Here is a 16,913-nt window from a genome sequence, read left to right as displayed (position 1 = left end):
ATTCTCAAAGGACAGTCACTATTTGCATTAAAATAGTAGCAAATAAATCAAATGTGAAATTAAATTTGTAAAATCTTACTAATTGGCAATCTCCACACACACACACACACACACACACACACACACACACACACACACTGCACCTTATGGAAAACAAGATTTTAAACAATGGGCTCATAAGATCTAATTACTTGCTTAGGGATGATAAATGTTTCCCCAGGCAAAATTTCTACATCTCAAGGGAGCCTGATATCTGAAAAAATACATTGATGATGTAATGAGAACCCTTCCTGGAGGAAGGTGTCCACTGAGGAAAACAGGCTGCTGGTTGTAACAAGTGACTTTAGCTGTGTGGCTCTGGCTTCTTTCTTATTGTCTAAGTTTCCTGCTAATGAGTTAATGATGTGATCTTTCTCTAAAATACTTAAGAGAATATTGGAAAATAAAATGAATTTTTAAAAATTATATGAGAAGCTAAAAAGTAAGTAAAATTCAATAGTAGATGTTTGGGTTACTTTATCTGCATTGTCTAAATGGCCAAAGCACAAGTGGCAGTCACGACACAGGTATATTGAACCAGCAGGATTCTTAATCTCTGTCTATCTAAATCATATGTGTTTCATTTACTTGCAACCACCTTCTCAAATTCTTACTGAAGATGGCTGCTTAAGAGCACACAAATCAACTATGGAGCCAAACAAGGTGCGTTGACAGGAAAACTTCCTAAAGCTGCAGTTTGTAGACATTGCACACCCTGAGAATTAAGAACACTTTACAGGTGCACATTATGCTAAAAGTGCTCCTTTTAGCCTGAGAAACTTTGGAGTTGAGGAATTCAAACTCTCCAATAGCCTCTTGCCTGAGGTTAAATGTTTCTAACCTGGTAGCATCACTTGGTTCTATTCTCTGTTACTTAGGAAGAGAATGACATGACTCCAACAAATTCTTGATCTAAACCTATGAAATGTTCAGACTGGGGAAAGGCAGGTGATGAATATTTAGTTGGCAGGGGCTTGTGAAATAAAAGCGCTTTTCCAATCTCTGGCATAGTGGAAAATGGAGTGAGCATGGTGTCTGGTGGAGCTGCTGAGCAAGGGTCTGGACCCAAGTATGAATGTTCATTTGGACTTCGGGCCACAACCCAGGTCATTCTTTCCTAATTATCCTATCTTTCTCAAAGTCAATAAGGGAACTTGGGGGGCAAATCTTTCTCTTTTTCATAGACCAAGCCTTACCTAAATACAAAGGGCTACACATACAGGATTGAAATCACTTATACATTCAGCACAACTCAAGCCCACGGGATAATGGATAAGTGCTTCCCTTAGGTCATAAATAAAGTCCTGTTACAAGTAGATTGTCAGGAGCAATTTCCATCTGGCAATACTCACAGCCGTGTGTCTGACTGTGGGTCAGAGGTGAAAGGGAAGCAGCAGTTTACTACAGGCATTGTTTTCATTGGCCCATAATTAAAGATTTAAGGAATTGTTCATTGATGGCTAGCTAGCTCCACCAGCACTTGTGAATCACTTCTTCAGACAAAGATAAGAGTGGGAGTAAGTTCAGTGGTATGCTGAAGGATTCCAGATGTGAATCCAACATTGTCTCTGAGGATTTTTCATGTAGGCCCAGTTAAACAATGCTGAAGAAGCTGGCAAGGCGGGGGAAATCTAACAGTGTGGGTAGATTTGGGTGATGAGATCGTGTGGGAAGACATTTAAATCTCAGGCAGCTGCATGGACCTTTAAGCAGCACTAATAATGCCAGAGAATACTCATATCTGTGGCAGGATCTGAAATTGTGGGGGAGGGACTGACTGACTGATGAGTAGACACACACTCTTCACAGCTCCCCTAAACTCCCTGTAGCTGATAATATCTGTTGTTATCACTCTGGGATTGGGGTTTGACCTGAAGAAAGAAAACAGGTTCTCTTGAGGCTCTGGTTTTAACATCACAGTTCTCACTACTTGTTCTCTTACATTTTTTTCCGCCTACAAGCCCATCATAACACTAGTCTATTTATCTCCTTATTTTGATGTAAAAACATTTGTTAAACCACAGTTAAGTAAACTAGCCATTTAGTTCTATTTGACTCAACAGGATTTTATATTGAATCCCTTAGCTTTCCTTTATGTATGCCTCCACTTCCTAATTCTGGTTCATGTGGAAATTCTATTTTTTACCCCTGCAAGCCAGTTTTTATCAAAATCCCCTAAAACTAAATTAGGTAGGTTTTCTGGATAGTACTTGGGCTAGTAACATGGATGGTTTGGTTAGGCTCTTTTTAATAAAGAAAGTTTTCCTATTTATTTACCCAGCTTTGCTTTTTTCTTAATTTTCTTCCTGAAAATTCCAATCAGGATCTATAATCTTTCCATCCATTTTCTTTTTCCAAATTTAACTTCTCAATGTCAATCTTTGTCATATTGCATCAGCTATTTACTATGTTCTACCCACTTCTCCTATACAACTCAAAACATATACAACCAAATCAGAAACTTGAAAAATAAAGCCTAACATATAAAATATTAACAACTCTTTAAAAAATATAGTAGTATATATAAAAAAAGTACTTTAGGGAATAGCAGCCACAATAAAACAAACTTCCCATTGTCAGTAAAACTGATGTGCCTTCAACTTTGCTAAGGATTGAGCTGTTGAGAATAGGATCCATGACAATTATAGTTATTATTAGTTAAGCTTTTGCTATACACAGTTTTACATATTTTATATAAATGATTTCATGTAACTTTCCAATAACTGAATGTAGAAGTCACAATGATCATAATTTTCATATAACAAAAATATTTTTGTGCTTTTTAAAGCTTAAAAGAGGTGATGTGATGAGAACCATAAATTTCAGAAATTTAGTAAAAAACAAAACAAAACAGAACAAAACAAAATAAAGCTTCTGCTCATAGTGAAAGTGTCAGTTCCTAACTCTGTGTTATGTCACCAGATACTGGACTTGTAGTTTAGCGACAACAATTTACAAGAGGTATATTCAGTGGAATATTCAGATATTTACAGCTGTCTTTTCCCTGACATGAGGGGTTCAGGCCAGGAGACGGTGAAGACTCAAAGCTGTTTAACATACCCAAACTTTTCTGTGTATCAAGTCTGGAGAAAAGAATACCTTTAAAGACCTTTGACTTTTCTGTACACAGGTTCCCTGTCTTGAATCAAAAGTAACCACACTGCCCTCTATCTGACTAGAGTAACCAGATGGTGACTGCTGAGGCTTGAGGCCATAGGAACACCATGTTCTTAGTTGACAAAAGGCATCTGAAGAGAATCCTTGACCACAATACTCCTTCTGGATTAAATCTCAAAAGATAAGGATATCTGTTCCCCTGCTAAGAGTCCAAGAAAAGCTTATCAAGTAAGTGAAAGCTTTGTCCTAATCTGTCATATTTCAGGAAAATACTGCATTTGTTAAGGTTGGAATATTCCACATTTGTTTTTTTTTTTAAATATATATATTTATTGGTACATTTTAGGTATAAAATACATTTAAATTTATCATTGGGTGTTTGTACCAGAACATGATGCATCTTAGTTTTTATTTTTTCTCCCATTACCTGTGCACCCTTTACCTCCTCCACCCTTCCCTATCTACACAGAGTTTGATTCCATTTTTTTTCTCATAATTTTTTTCTTTCCCTTTTTCCCTTTCCCCTTTCCCTTCCAACATCCCCAAACCCTTGGACTTTTTCTTATTTCAAATTATCAATTATTCATTTTAATCATTTTCATCCTTATTTATACTTTCAATTTCTCACACTAGAGAAACTATTCGGTATTTACACATGTGTGTCCTATTTATTTCACTTAAGAGTATGGCCTCAATATGCATCCATTTAGCTATAAATGTCTCTAGTTTCTCATTCTTTATGGGTGAGTAGTACTCCATTTTATTAAAAAACCACATCTTCTTTATCCAGTTTCCAGTCAGTAGGCATTTGGGCTGTTTCCAAGCTTTAGCTATTACAAATTGTGCTGCTATAAACATAGGTGCACATATATCACTGTGGTATGATTCTTTTAATTCTTTGGGGAAGATTCCCAGTAGGGGAATAGCTGGGTCAAATGGGACCTGTAGTCTTAGTTCTTTGAGGTATCACCATACTGATTTCCACAGTGGTTGCACCAATCTACATTCCCACCAATAATAGAGCAGGGTTCCTTTCTCTCCACAGCCCTGCCAGCATTTGCTATTGGTTGATTTCTTGATAGAAGCCATTCTTTGCGGGGTGAGGTGGAATCTCAGTGTTGTTTTCATCTGCATCTCTCAAATGACCAGTGATGTTGAACATTTTTTCATATGTTTACTTGCTGTTTTTACTTCTTTATCTGAGAAATGTCTGTTCATTTCGGATGCCCATTTTTGAATTGAATCTTTGAATTTGGGAGGTCTGATTTTTTTTAGTTCTTTATATATTCTTGATAGTAGACCTTTGTCCGAGCTACAGCTGCTAAATATTTCTTCCTACATTTTAGGTTGTCTCTTAGCTCTGTTGGTAGTTTCTCTTGCAGTGCAGAAGCTTTTTAATATGATGAGATCCCAGTTGTTGATTATTTGTGCTAGCTCCTGTGCTACTGAAGATTTGTTCATAAAGTCTTTTCCTATGCCAATGTCATCAAGAGTTCTACCTAACTTATCTTCCAGCAAGTTTAGTGTTTCTGACTTAATATTTAGATCTTTAATCCACTTCGATCTTAGTTTAGTGCATGGTGATAGGTATGGTTCTAGTTTTAATTTCTGACAGGTTGAAATCCAGTTTTTCCAATACCATTTATTAAATAGGCTATCTTTCCTCCAGTGAGGGTGGTTGGCTCCTTTGTCAAAGATGAGATGACTGAATATGTCTGGAGTTGTTTCTGCTTCTAAATCTTCTAATTTATTTCACTGATCTTTGGGTCTGTTTCTTTGTCAGTACCATGCTGTTTTTATCACAGTAGCTTTGTAGTATAGTTTCAAGTTGGGATTGTGATGCCCCCAGCCATGTCTCTGTTGCCTAGAATTGCTTTTGCTATTCTAGGTTTCTTCCGTAAAACTTTTGATTTTTCTTGTTTTTTGTTTTTTTGGTAATGGGGATCGAACTCGGGTCCTTGTGCTTGCAAGGCAGGCAGTGGAACCACTGAGCTAAATCCCTAGCCCTGGAATATTCCACATTTGGTAAGCAACTTTTAGGGCAGCTGTCTAACTGGGGTTCAGAAGGTCTTCAAAGATATCTTCAAAGGTATCTAAGAAGATACCTTTCGATTTGCTGTGGAGCCTTAGTTTCTATATCTATGCCACTTAATCTATCCTAAATACATTTTTCTCTCCTTTTAACGAAAAACATGTGATTTCTGGATTAATCATCTTTTCTGGCTGCTTGTTTTGCCTGACATCTGAGACTCATTTTCTCATATGACATCTGAGCATGTAAGGGCAAAATAATTTTGTGGATGGATTTTTTTTAACTCTGAAGTACTTTGTCAATAATGCTATTGTGGAATAATCCAGTAGGGAGGAAAGGAAAAGTATAAAAAGAGCCACTTGGTTTGGATTTCTAGAGTGATCACTTTCCATGATCTCCCTCTGCTGGTGTTTGGATTCATCCCTTTTCTCCTTCCACACCTTGAGTGCCAGTATCACCACTTTCTCCCACTCCTTCAGGCAATGCATGAATCAGAACTAAGAAGCTTGAAACACAGGTGTGGCAGAATGGACTTGTAAGGTTGATCATCTATCTGATGAGAAGCTGTTGAATTCCAATACTCTCTGGAAGTTAAATGTTAGGCTTTTATCCCTATGGACAAAAAGCAAGTCAGTGGGCATCATTTACTGGCACCTTCTTTGAGACTCTGGGAAGTGTGAGCCTAGTGACACATCTAGGTTTTTCAACTCTCGGAGTCTGTGGTTTTGCAATTTCTCTTCATGTTGATATCGCTGGGGGATTAGCATGTCCTCATTCAGCAAGTATAGGTTAAAGCTTGAAAGAGAGAATTTGACTAATCAATGGAAGGAAGGTCAGGGCCCAAGTCTGAGTAAGGGCACCTGTATGAGTTACTTTTCTCATTGCTGAGACAAAATACCCAACACCCAAAGTTAGAGGAAAGGTTTATTTGGCTTATGATTCATAGAGGCTTCAGTCCATAGTTGGCTGGCTCCAAGGCAGGGTGCCACATGGCGGAGGAGATCAGTTCATAGTGGGCAAAAGATAGCAAAGCAAGGGACCTAAACAGCTTCTTTCTGCCCCTTTTATCTTATCCAGACTGCTTAGGGTGGGTAGCACTCACACCCTTAATCCTAGTGCCCTTGAGCCTAGCATTTCACCATGAATCAATTCCAGCATCACATGCTCTAGATCCAGCCACCTCTGAAAAAGCCCCACTTATGAGTCCATGAGGCTTTGGGGGTGGGGACATCTAAGTACAAGCCATAACAGTGCCTGTTTCCTGCTCCTTGAGGTCAGAGCTGCTCTGAGTTCTGACTGCAGGAGGAACCTCACCCTGTGGGCTCTCTGTTAAAGGCACCTCTTGGAGTCCAACTTTAAGGCAATATGGCAAAAATGGGAACCCTAGAGTTGAATAGTGCTATTGCTCTGCCTCAAGTACCTTAATTTTACGACACAAAACTTCCATCATCTGGAAATAGAAAGATCATAGGGGTACTTTTATTTAATTATTTTACAAAATCTTCAAAATTCCATCTAAATATGCATATGCTAGGACAGAGATGTGATTGGTAAAAAATACTATGCTGGAAATAGGAGTGATGGACACTTTATCAGTCACAGAACAAACCATGTTTAACACAGAGGCATAAAAATGTACCCACTGAGAAAGGGACCAAGAAATAGAGGAGAGGGAAAAAGAGGAGAAAGGGAAGTAAAAGAAATTAAAATGTGTCATGTACATGTACTAAGTCCCTGCAATGAATGTAATCCTTGTGTACTAACATATACTAATAAAAATAAAAATTAAAAAAATTTTACAAAGGACTAGGCTATTTTACTTTGTACTCTGTTTTTGAAAAAAATATTTTTGGTAAGAATTTCAGATGTTGGGATTATTTCTTAACACATTATTATTTTGTGTTAAGAGTGGTAGCAAGAGTAGTTGCAAGTGGTTAACAGATCTCTTTGTTCACATCACCAGTTTGCCACATGCCGTTCTGGGGTCACCCACCAATAGTCAAGTGCTTGCAAAACACGGCTTCATTAGATCCTATGCAGAATCCTGTGAGGTGGGTGCTATTATCAACAGTATATAATCAGAAAGGTGGATTTCAAAGAGGTTTGTGACTTGCCCAAGGTCATGCAATTTAAATAGCAGTGTCAGAGATTCAGCTCGTGTCCAGCTTTTAAAACTGTGGCATTACCAGAATATCACACTACTTTCTCTCTACTTTGGCATTATATTTTTTTAGCAAATATAGCCATAACCACTTGTCTTTATCTGTTGGAGCTACCAATATAAAATATTATAGATTGGTGGACTTAGAAATAACAGAAAGTTATTCCACACAGTTCTGGAGAGTAGAAAGATCAAGACTGAGATCAAGACTGGCAAATCTGGTACATGGTGAAGCCTTTTCTTGGCTCATACATGGGGTCTTTTCACTGTGGCCTCACAGGGGGAAGGAGCAAGTGAGCTCTTGGAAGCCTCTTTGATAAGGGTACTGGTTTCAGTCATGAGAGTGGTCACCTTCTATTGAGGTCACCTTCTATTGGCATCACCTTGTGGATTAAGATTAATACATGAATTTGGGGCATGCAGACATTCAGACCATAGCACTGCTTCTTTACCTGCAGCAGGGTACTACTACTACTACTACTACTACTACTACTACTACTACTACTAATACCAGAAAAAGTGGAGCTTAATATGAATCAGAGGTTGCTTCTAAAAGTTATTAAATTACTTGTTCCTTATAAAATGCCACAGTGAATGGTCAATGACAAGCCCTATTCACAAATGAGGAAACTAAGGCACAGAGAGGCTGAGAAACTTATCCAAGGTAATCCAGCTAGTAAGTAGCAGAGTTGGGAATCCAAGTGAGGCAGTTAGGCTGTAGACACTATGAGTGCATCACTATATCAGAGCAGCTTGCCATAGAAATAAATCACTCAAGGAAAATGCTCTGTACTCTTCAGACTCCTCCAGGATCATGCTAGATACAGCATGTGAAGAGTTGACTTGCTAGGAGAGAAGAATGCTGGGGAGTCAATGAATCAAACTGCTAATGTCCTTGGTTTCTATTGCAAATTTCCTTATATGCCCACTTTAAGGCTGTGGCTGCCCGTCATCATTGGGGCTACCTGTGGGAGTGCTGGAAGTCATGCAATGCTGAGCCAGGTGTACAGAAGAAGAAGGCGGCTTTGAGCTCTGTAGAGCCTGCATCAACGGGATGGCTACTGTTCATCTTTCCCTTACTTTTTTTTTTTTGGTACAAACTCGGGGACCTTGTGCTTGCGAGGCAGGTGGTGGAAACACTGAGCTAAATTCCTGACCCCTCCCTTACTTTTCTTGCTTAGTAGTCATTGTTCTCCTATTTCAGAAAACTGAAATTAATTCTTAGACTCAAAGGGTTTTGAATCTGTAGTGTTTATAAATTTGCTGAGAGCATTGGGAACAAGACTTCTGTTTTGCACATGAAGTCATATTTTAACCCAAATCAAAAAAAACCCAAAACATTATTTGAGAGTCTGTGGGGATCAGAGCAGAGTATTGTGTTACAGAAATTTTCCATTTCAGACACAGACTACATACAGCAGTGTGTGTGCCAAAAAAGGCTAAGAGAGACTTCAGGAGGGCCTGGAAAAATAATACCTCTCCTTTTAAGCCTGAGGAGTGGGGCTGGGTTTTTGGGAGAGTTGTCTAGAAGATCTGGATCAGATCACACTTAGATACCCGGGATTAGTATGATGATAATAGATGGCATCACAGGACATAACTTCAGAGCTCCTGAGGATGTTCTTGGGTACGGAACTTAACCCCTCAGGGCATCAGTTTCTGAAAATGAGATAAAACTTCAAAATTTGTTGAGTACTAGAAGCATTATATGGGGTATATAATGATAATACTATAATAATGCTAGTTACATAATTATTAAGCATTACTTACTGCTGTGGTGCTGTGGTAAAGCTTCCTAAACATTATCTCATCTGATCTTTACAACAACCGGATGAATGTATTATATTTTCAACTTCATAGTGAGAAAGCTGAAGTTTAGGAAAGCAAGTGACTAACTTGAAGAATTCCATAAGCTTAGGTGGTCGACTGGGACCTCAATTTAAGACTAGTCTGGCACCAAAACTCATCCAATGAGCTGATACCCTAACAGGCCCTGGGATGAATCCTGTAGATGAGATGGTGGCGTTGGGGGCATCTATTGTGGGATAAAATGTGTTGCTCTGACATCTCATCCTGTCTTTTAACAGTATCCTTTTCAGGTTAAAATGGAAGCACTCATGTTTTAAAAAAAAATATTGTTCTTGTTTTCCACTATGTATTGTCAAAAGTAGCAGTTCTTACAGTGTGGTGTCCCAGACCAGCATCACCTGGGAACTGGTTAGAAATACAGATTCTCTCACCTGCCCAGGTCTACTGATTCAGAGACTCTGGATGTGGGGCTCAGCCATCTATATTTGAGCAAGTTCCGTAAGTGATTCTCATGCAGCTATTTGACAATCATTGGCCTTGGGGTAAATAAATGAGAGCGTTAAATCAGGAATAGAGGTCTAACTATGATTCTTAACAGCTGCTAGTGACTCATTCTCCCCAGTCATTCCCTTCTGAGTTTCTGTCCTTTTTAGGATGAAGGATTTGCTCATGTCCTGTCTTGTGTGATAAATTTCATCAACAGTGTCCGTTTCTTTCTAAATCAATGCTGCATATGAGGAGACTGAGCTTTATCTACTACCATGTGTGTCCAGAGCCCACTTCTGTTTTTGGAACCACTTGTTAATTTTCCAGTGTGAATGATTAGCTTCAAGTTGCCCTTAATGCCAGAAGAGGAAAAAATATGTTGAGCAGAACTGTAGTTCTAGGTTGAATGGGCCAATGGCAAAGCTGGGATAGTATTCAAATATGCTTAGCTTTAAAGGTTCCAAAAAAATGCAATGGATGAGACATGCTGCACCCTGTTCCTTTCCCCCAAACTCCTTACCTACAATTTATCATAGAGAGTAGAACACTAAAACTGAAGATGTGGAAAGTCACTGCTCTGGTTTTTAATGTGAGCTCTAACTCAAATCTTTTGCACATGTTTGCAGTACATGCAGCTTACAGTCATCTTGGGGAGTGGGTAAGTGTACATAATACAGCTTGTTTTGTTTCTTAATCCCCTTCCTCTTGTCTCCCTCCCTCCGCAAGTTCCCTTTTCCCCATTTTCATTGCTGATATTTTTAATCTTAGCTCATGTTTATGACATATAATGTGTACCTTCATTGAGTTTTGTCTGCTTCTCACCCTTGCCAGTACCATGTGCTCTCACTGGCGAACCCAAACTGTGTGCACATCACAGAAACAAGAACAGAGGAGGTTTTCTGCCTCCAAGTTTATTCTTCAGAGGCCAGTGAAGGTGGTGTCTCTCAATCCAACACAAATCTGCCTTTTAATAACCATGTAAACATAACTTTCCATAAAAATAATTTTAACTTTGCTGGTTTGTTGCCCAAGCTTTGCTTGGTATACAAGATGCTGCTTTTCTTAATTTAAAAAATAGTGGGAAATGTTTGGCTTTGTCAGAAAAAAAGCAAACTATGGTTAACTTAGGATCTTTGGCGTAAAAGGAGATTTTTCTTTTATCTCAACCAAGATTCACTAACATGAAGTTCTGGTTAGAGGGGTCACTGGATTCCCTCTTACATCTCCAAATAAGGTAAAGTAAAAATGTCTAAAATGTAACATGGATTCTGCTGACAGACACAGTTTTTGAATTTCAAAAGAGTTTTGCTCAGCGTTTGCTATCTGGTCTTATTTTAATTCACTGCAGACATACTGCAAGAATGTAAGTCAGGAGCCTGGACTAGCAATGTGCAAATTAAGGCAAAATACATTCTGTGTATTAAAGCCTAACCTAAGGGAAGGGGAGACTGCCTAGCTCCGTCTTCCTGAGATGATTTAGCAGAAGTATTAATAGACCAAATCCAATAACGAAGAAAAAAGAAACTGAGACTTCACATGGTTTTCCCTATTTGACAGATACACTCAACTCTCTGCCCATAAAGACCCTTGTTCTACAAATTGCATGCAGTTGCTATTATAAATCAACAATATTTTCAGCAAACCTTTGATAGCCACTCAATTATAGTCTGTTGGTTAAGAATAGAAATTTTGGAGAGAGATAAGCCCACATCCAAATCTGGCTTTCTCTTTTTGTTTTTCCCTAAGTTCTTTTATTGGTACATTTTAGGTATACAATTTGTTTACATTTACCATTGGGTGTTTGTACTTGTACATGATGTATCTTGGTTCTTATTTTTCCCCCATTACCTGTGCACCCTTCCCTTCACCCCCTCCGCCCTTCCCTATTTACATAGACTTCGTTTCCATTTTTTTTTTCTTTTCTTATAGTTTTTTCTTTCCCTCCTTTCCTTTACCCTTCCCCTCCCTTCACTCCTTCGTCTTTGGACCTTTTTTCCTATTTCAAATTATCAATTATTCATTTTAATCATTTTAACCCTTGTTTACACTATCAGTTTCTCACACTAGTGAAACTATTCGGTATTTACACGTGTGTCCTATTTATTTCACTTAATAGTATGGCCTCGATATGCATCCATTTAGCTATAAATGACTCTAGTTTTTCATTCTTTATGGCTGAGTAGTACTCCATTTTATAAAAAAAACACATCTTTATCCAGTTTCCAATTGATGGGCACTTTGGCTGCTTCCAAGCTTTAGCTATTACAAACTGTTCTGGCTTTATCTCTTACAGGTGGTGAGCTCCTGAAAGAGTTATTTAACCTCTCTGGTACATTTTCTTTTTTTCGGTACCAGGGATCGAACTTAGGTCCTTGCGCTTGTGCAGCAGACAAAACCACTGAGCTAAATCCCTAGCCCTTCTGGTACATTTTCTTCAGCTATAAATTTAGGACAAAAATTTCCCCCTCATTGAGTTGCATGAAGACTGACTTAGATAAGATTTAATGCTTTCTTAAACTCAATTAGTGCAAATAGTAAATCTACATGTTACATGAATACGGCTGCAAACATGCACACCATATAGATAATCTCAAAACACAATTCTGAATATTTGTCCCCCATGAATTTATATGATGAAACTAAATCTGTAATGTGATATTCTTAGGTGGGATCTTTGGGAGGTGAGTAGGCCATGACAGCGCTTCCCTCATGAATAGGATTAATGTCCTTAGAAAAGATCCCAGGGAGCAAGCTTCCCATCCTATCCTGTGAGGACAAGGTGAGAAGATGTCACCTATGAACCAGAAATTATGCCTTCTCCAGATACTAGATACGCTGGCATCTTGATTGTGGACTTTCCAATCCCTTCACACATCTGTGGGAAATTAATTTCTGTTGTTGATAAGCTTCCAAATTCATGGTATTTTGGTAGAGCGGCCCAAACAGACTAAGGCACTCAATCACTGAGAAATGTATATATTGCTGGGAGGGCTGTGTGTGTGTGTGTGTGTGTGTGTGGGCACGCGCGTGAGTGCTGCGTTTAGGATTGCATATATGCTATGCATAAAACTATATTTTTTACCCTAATCACCCCCCAAAAGCAGTACATTTTCTCTCTATTCTTTCCTGGTAAAATTGAAGTGAACTTATTGACTTATTCCTGGCATTTTAGATGTCACAGGCTACCAATGGCTTAGGCTCCATGTTACCAGGCTCTGTTAGTAAAGTACCACTTGTTGCATATGTATATCTATCAGCATCTAATGAATTATAAAAGCCCTTTCATGGTTTTATCATGGTTGTTGATTCATCCTTCTTATAAATTCTATCCTATGGAAAATGTCAAGCCAAATCTTCAAGCTACATCCCCAACCACAACAATAACTGAAGACAAAAAGCATTTGGAATATTTTGTTGGAAAACAATTTAATGAAACTTGATGTTTCTAATAAAATGAGACTATAGTATTTAAAATATATGTACTCAACAAGTAAAAAATAAGCAACTAATGGTGAGAAATTATTTCTACTTAAGCTTTATAAATTAATGTTTTATTAAGGCACTTCACAAATGCAATATTTAAAACATGGGAAAGCTGTGAGAAAAAACAGATAGAATTTTTAGAACTTATTAGGAGATCAGTGCAGGCATTTTTTTCCCTTTAAAAAACAGAAACACACATAGACACACAGGCATGCACACACGTGCACACACCCTAAAAAATTTAGAAACTCCCACAGACCAGAGGAATGCAGAGAGAAACATTAAGAACCAGAACTTCTTGGTGGGGGATGGTAAATAAACTCTTAAGTCATTAGCTCCCCCTGCCATGGTGAGATTATCCCCTATATGGTAGTTTATGTTTCTTTGGTTTGCTTAGGGCTTGAGCTAGTTTTCAGTAATTTTCTCCAAGATCCTCCAAGCCAGTTAACAATTATTTTGCGAAGTATTTTATCACATTTTAATGAAATCTACCTTAATCTAAGAAACATCTGGATATATGCTTTGAGACACAGCTCAGACTTCTTTTCTTAAATTTCTACCTGATTGCAGCAGAATTTCTTTGCCTCTGTCTTGTTTTTCCCAAGCACTGAGTGTTTTGTCTCAATCTTGCTACACAATCCTCAAGAGATCTTTTAAGATTCATGATCTGTGTCTCCAATGAGAAGTTTTACAAGATTAACATAAGGTGGTAGGGTAGTAAGTAATGCATACGTCATCAAATGCTTCAGTTACTGCTTGTTTTGTTCCTCGCTTCATTTTTAATTCAGTCCATACAGGGTAATTCTTGAGGTCTCACTATGTAAAAAACACTGGACTATAGCTTTTTGGCTCTGGGCCCTGCACAAGTTTTTCTCCCTGGTTTATTCCTGTGTGATTACTATTTTACACACACACACACACACACACACACAAACACACACACATACACACGACTCTGTATTTTTTTTTAATTTGATGTGTTAGTGTTTTATTTGCTGAGATCATGGGTTGACTTAGCTTCCAGATGAAAATAATCACCAGTGTCATTTAAAATGTACAGTTTTGAGTTGGGCATGGTGGTACACACCTGTAACACTCAGTATTCTGGGAGGTTGAGGCAGGAAGAGGATTATGAGTGTCAACCCAGTCTTGGTATCTTAGGAGCTTGGAGAGTCCCTGTCTCAAAACAAAAAGTAAAAAGGACTGAGGAGGTAGCTCAGTTCAATACCCAATACTGCCATCCCCCCAAATAAATAAGTATATATATATATATATATATATATATATAACACCAAAAATGTATAAACACTTCAGGAAAAGAAAAATGGTATGATATTTTTTCAATAGACAATGTTACTCTCATATGCGGGACCCTAGAGCATTTTGATTTTTTTTTTTCTTTTTTTGGTACAGGGATCGAACTCAGGTCCTTGAGCTTGCAAGTCAGGCATCGGAACCACTGCACTAAATCTCCAGCCCGAGGATTTTGTATATTGCAGAAAACCTACTACATCACCAGACTGTAGAGAAATTGAAAATGCATGTGCAGCAATCTCAATGACCAAGGTTATCCAAGCAGAACTTACCCATTCTAATAAATGTCTGGAAGCTCATGGCCTCCACTTTGAGCACTAATTGCAATTGTAGAGGCCCAAGGTAACTTGTATTAATCTCATGATGGCTCAATAAATTTAGTATTAATATACAAGTTTTTCTTTTCCTGAAATATGCATACATATGTCATTTGAGGGGGTCTTTGTGTAACATAAATAATTCAGTAGAGTTGAGGAAAGGACCAGGAAAAAATTTTTAAAAGCTTTCTCATGTGAGTCTTTTAAACAGATAAATTAGGAAAAACTGAAGTAGAAGATGATCCCTTAAGTCACTTCCAACTTACACACACACACACACACACACACACATCAGACAACCTTGATGCTGTTCTTTGAGGTCTTAATTGATACATCAGCCTTCTTCTTTGAACTCTGGCCCTCAAGTGTTCTTGCTTTCTGAACTTCCATAGCAGCCATTTGTACTATTCAGTAGTTGCTCATGAACTAACTTGTGGAATTTCTTCAGGGCTTCCAATTTTTATTTAAATCTCCATGTTTTGAAACATTTCATTATGTTTCTGAGGCTCTGATAGACATTTCAAGAGAACAGGTGATTTTTACAGTCAAATGAGATTTTGTTTCTAATTTAATTTTCTCTTTAAATATATCTTACTGCATAGGTAAAGAATAAATCATTTCATTCTATTTACTAAGAGGCATAAGGTTTGGGAACCCTCATTTTATCCTAGCTGGTGCAGCTGCTAGATACTCATATAACCCCCTAATCCTTTGTAAAAACTTAATCAGACAGCTGCCTTGATAATAAGCAGTTTCAATGACAGCCTCTGTTGAGGGAAATAATATGCTATTGTAGTAAGTCTCACGGATTAATGATGTTTTCTGGAAGAAAATGGCTAATGCACAGGAGTTCCCAAATAGGTACTGAAGCTACATGCTGGAAAAAATTCACCTTTGGCATCTACTGTGAGATGAAGATGTATACTTTGAATTTAGAACCATTGGCATTTTTGTTGTATTAATGGCTTAATTAGATGGTTTCAGTATAGCTGAACAGTTCTTTATAACAAGGATACTATTGTTAGAGAAAAACAGTGCTTTCATTTGAGACATTAAAATTACAAGGGGAAAAATGAAAAAAATGAAATACTCCTTGAAGCATACTTTGCAGTTCAGCTGTGATTTCTCCAACCTATCTCAAAGAAGCCTGGCAAAACAATTCTTGTTTATTCAGCAGTTTGATCTGGATTCTTGTAAAATTAATCATAGGTTGACAAATTAAATTTAACATCACCACCCTCCATTGTAAATGTGAAGGAGATGAAAACAAATACGGGAAATGGTTTTGTAATAGGGTAGTGCAAAGTCATCTTCAATAAAATAAGAAAATATTGTTTATGAATATGTTAGTGCAGAGAATATCAATGAGCAGTTGGTGTTAATTATTTAAAAATATACCTGTGTAGTCCTTTGTATACTACTAAAATGATGCCTTTGTTTCTACATAGATTCTGGGCATGGGGTAAGAATTTGTCAGACACATCTGTTCAGTTATTGAGTTAAGCAGTGCATTGGTTTTTTTCATTATCACAGTTTGGTTACTCTTTAAGAATTCATTAAAAAAGCATCTTACATTATTGGTGGTTAATTATGATAGAGCGTTCAAGCCCTGAACTTATCCTCAAGATGGCTTTTCATTATTTTCTACTATAAAAGGCTTATAGGTAACCTGAAACTTACATCCCAGTAGAGTTTAGCAGGAAATGCTATTCAGCTTTATCCATATTTATTTAGAAGTACAAATAAAAAGTTTATAAAAAATTAAATGAGGAGCACATGTTTAAAGCCTGACTTTGAAAGAAATAAAAAACAGACACAGTACAAAATATTATGTAAAGGTAGTTAATCTAACACAAATATATTAACTTGCAAGTTGCTGAATTTAGCAACAACAACAAAACAACAAAAAGTGACAGTAAAGAGGAATATGAGCTGGCTACTCTGGTAGGGGTTCATGGGATCACCAAATAAGGTAGATTTTTGTCATAGTTATATGTCCTGTCTTCCTACTTCAGGGAATACCAAGAAGGAAGCCTAAAGGGTTAGATGTTTCCTTTCTTGGTGCTCTGCCCCTCAGGCTACCAGGTTCTTCTGCCCAAGAAACTGAGTCTTCATGAAGGATAGGAGAGTGTAAGGAACCTTAAGAGACTGTGCT

General features: G+C 37.7%; 1 protein-coding gene across 4 annotated transcripts in view; it reads right to left on the bottom strand.

Moving 5' to 3' along the window:
• Nucleotides 1-16,913, bottom strand: part of Phldb2 (pleckstrin homology like domain family B member 2) — a 275,057-nt gene that overhangs the window by 228,404 nt on the left and 29,740 nt on the right. The window lies entirely within an intron of this gene.

Source organism: Heterocephalus glaber, unplaced genomic scaffold (genome assembly GCF_053883595.1).
Source record: "Heterocephalus glaber isolate CG9 unplaced genomic scaffold, H.glaber_assembly_v1.0 deba00000122, whole genome shotgun sequence".
Lineage (NCBI taxonomy): Eukaryota > Metazoa > Chordata > Mammalia > Rodentia > Bathyergidae > Heterocephalus > Heterocephalus glaber.
Note: the sequence above shows the minus strand (reverse complement) of the source record. Positions and strands in the feature narration are given on the sequence as shown.